Here is a 2,909-nt window from a genome sequence, read left to right on the forward strand (position 1 = left end):
ACAAAATAAAACGAAACATTAAAATAAACATGTATCTCGTTGCATTGTGCGAGTACCCTTATAATATTTACTAATATTTATTTAAAATGTTTCGATATAACATCAAAACAAACGAAATCAGTTTTGTATCTGATTTGCCACCTTGGAATTAGGTATACTGAATTCTACAACTTCTCCTTCCTTTTGTTGTTAAATCTGAGACCCGCGTTGCGTAGGTTTTCTTTAAAGAAATCGTTATTTGGACATAAGCCATTTCATTATGTGCAACCCAAAATAACACATCTGTACTGCACCTTTCACAAGGTCAGTTGTTTCTGTCTACGTCACAAGGCCTGAATAACCGACTACACATGATAGTTTTGATACTAAAACAAACAGTATCCCTAACGTGTTTCCTAGTCATCAGGTTGGATTCTCCATGACTGATATCTATCTAAATGTCACTCATTACATACACTGAACTCCGTGCAAAACCTAAAGTACTTTTAGGGTTAAGTTGGATTTGTCATTTGAACAATAATATAACATAAGTTGACCAACGTTTGCGAAAAAATTATTTTTTTAGACCAAGTGGATTTATAGTGAAACGTTTGTAACTTAGTTGTTGTTTATTTATTAAAAGGTGTTGAAATTTAAAGTATTATTGGACTTCTTATTAATAAGAGATGTTGTTGAAGAATGAAAGTATAATCAATGAGATTGTTTGTTTTTGTAAACTGATAAATATCTCTGGAACAATGTAATTGTTTATGTTACCCCTCAAAATATTATAATGTTGAATTTTTGAAAAAAAAATCACTTTTACTCATAAACTAGAAGGGTACTCGTGTAATGCAGCGAAATGCATCTCGATTTTAATGTTTCGTTTTATTTTGTCCTTTGTCAATGTTATAATACGGTTTTATGTGGTTTTCGGGAAAGCGATGATGTTTTTATTTTTGAATAAAATATAAAATTGAAGATATCTTATAATTTAAAAAAAAAATATCGATGTTAGGTTTAATAACGAAGTAATTTATTTTTGAGTTAATAATATTTTTTTTAAAGATTAATTAAGTATTCTGTTAGAACATAGTGATTATCTTAATTACATTTTAAATTTTTTATATTTAAAAAATAAAAATATTTATCCAGTATTTGATTATGTTTATCTACAGTTAGTTACACGAATTCAAACATGTAACTTCAATAAGTTGTACTTATGTATTATTTACTTGTAATCTTGAATTTTAAGTAATTTCCATCAATAAACAACATTTTATGTATAAAAATGGTTTTTAAGAGTTTTTGTCAAATGTTTTATAATATAGTATAGATATGTATAAATAATCATCATCAAAATCTATATCTTGTTTATTTTATAACAACTACTAATGAAAATAAATACATTTTTATTAAAGCTATTGATATAAAGTTGGTTTTATTTACCGTAGAAAAAAGTATTATTTTATTCCAAATATATATATATATATATATATATATATATATGTATGTATAATAAGTAACTGGTTTATGGCAGATAAATAAATGAATGATGAAAGTCATAAGAGGACAATAAAAGCTAAGTTATCCTCTTCTTGAGCTTTTAGTACACAAAAAAAAGCAGTTTTACAATGGTGACCAATTATTTGATAAGACGTAAATGTTGAATTAAAATTAAAATTCAAGAAACAAACACTGTAATTAATATATTAAATATAATTATATATTTGATATGGGATATCAAAGAAATTGTGATTTTAATTTTGTTAATCTTGCTCTTTTTTTAGCTGGGATTTGATCTTCAGAAGGAAGATGGTCGAGGAGATTAGTAGCTGGAGAGTTATACACACTACAAAATACATGGATCATATGGGTAAGGTCTGATCCACCTGAATACAAGCCGTAGCACTAAAGTTGAATAACAAACCTGAATACTCTGTTCCCTACCTGAAACCCTAAGTGATCCCAGTTTTGTTATAAAATCGATCGATTGAGCTATGATTTCATCCAAATGGAAGTCTGTACTCACCATAGCCATTGACATACTGTTTCGGGTTCGATTTATGTTCTAGTATCGTTAATTTTACCTTCTAACAAGTTACTAAGACATGCTCAATGATATACAGTGATTGATTAAAGTCAGGCAAGAACGAGTTCGATGTGGAATCAAACCATAGACATAAAAATCACCATTGACAAGTTTTAGGGTTTTGATTCTTCTTCTAGTACTATGATTTTCTTGCTAATTTCACATCATATGTTTTTATCGTTACCATTCAATGATTTTGAGTTCAATTAAAGCCTTAATTTGCCATAAGAGGAGTTTTGACCCACTGTTATCGTTTATTGTCGTTGTATATGTTGGTTGCTAGCCACTGGCTATTGATGTGTCTTCCAATCACAACCAATCAACTCGTTATGGTATAGAAGAAATATAATGAGATAAATCAGATCAAACTTAATTGTATTAAGTTAATTGCCATTTTATATGGACAATATTTAATAAACACAAGGGTGGTGTCTGATTGGTTTGAGCTTGAGCTCCAAAGGTCAAAAGTGTCAGGAGGTCCAAGTTCAAATCCAAGGAGAAATTGAAATCTTCTTGTGGCCAAGGAGGTTCAATTGCGGTGACTCCGAACTACCTGCGAAGCTGGTGGTTGCCCTACAATTAATCAACTCGCATAACGGGTTGGATATCTAGGTTAATAAAAAAAACTTATATGTTCAACAATTATTATAAAAAAATAGTTATATAACAATATTAACCTATATATATATATATAGAGGGTGGTTCAAATACTAACCCAATATTTTGTGCAAACTTTGCTAACCCACATCAACCAATAATGTTGCATCTTTGGGTTTGGTTAAAATGTAACTTACATATTAATGATAAGGGTATTTAGGTCATTAGTCATTCTTATGTA

The sequence above is a fragment of the Cynara cardunculus genome, assembly GCF_001531365.2.
Source record: "Cynara cardunculus var. scolymus isolate 2C chromosome LG 10, CcrdV1, whole genome shotgun sequence".
Lineage (NCBI taxonomy): Eukaryota > Viridiplantae > Streptophyta > Magnoliopsida > Asterales > Asteraceae > Cynara > Cynara cardunculus.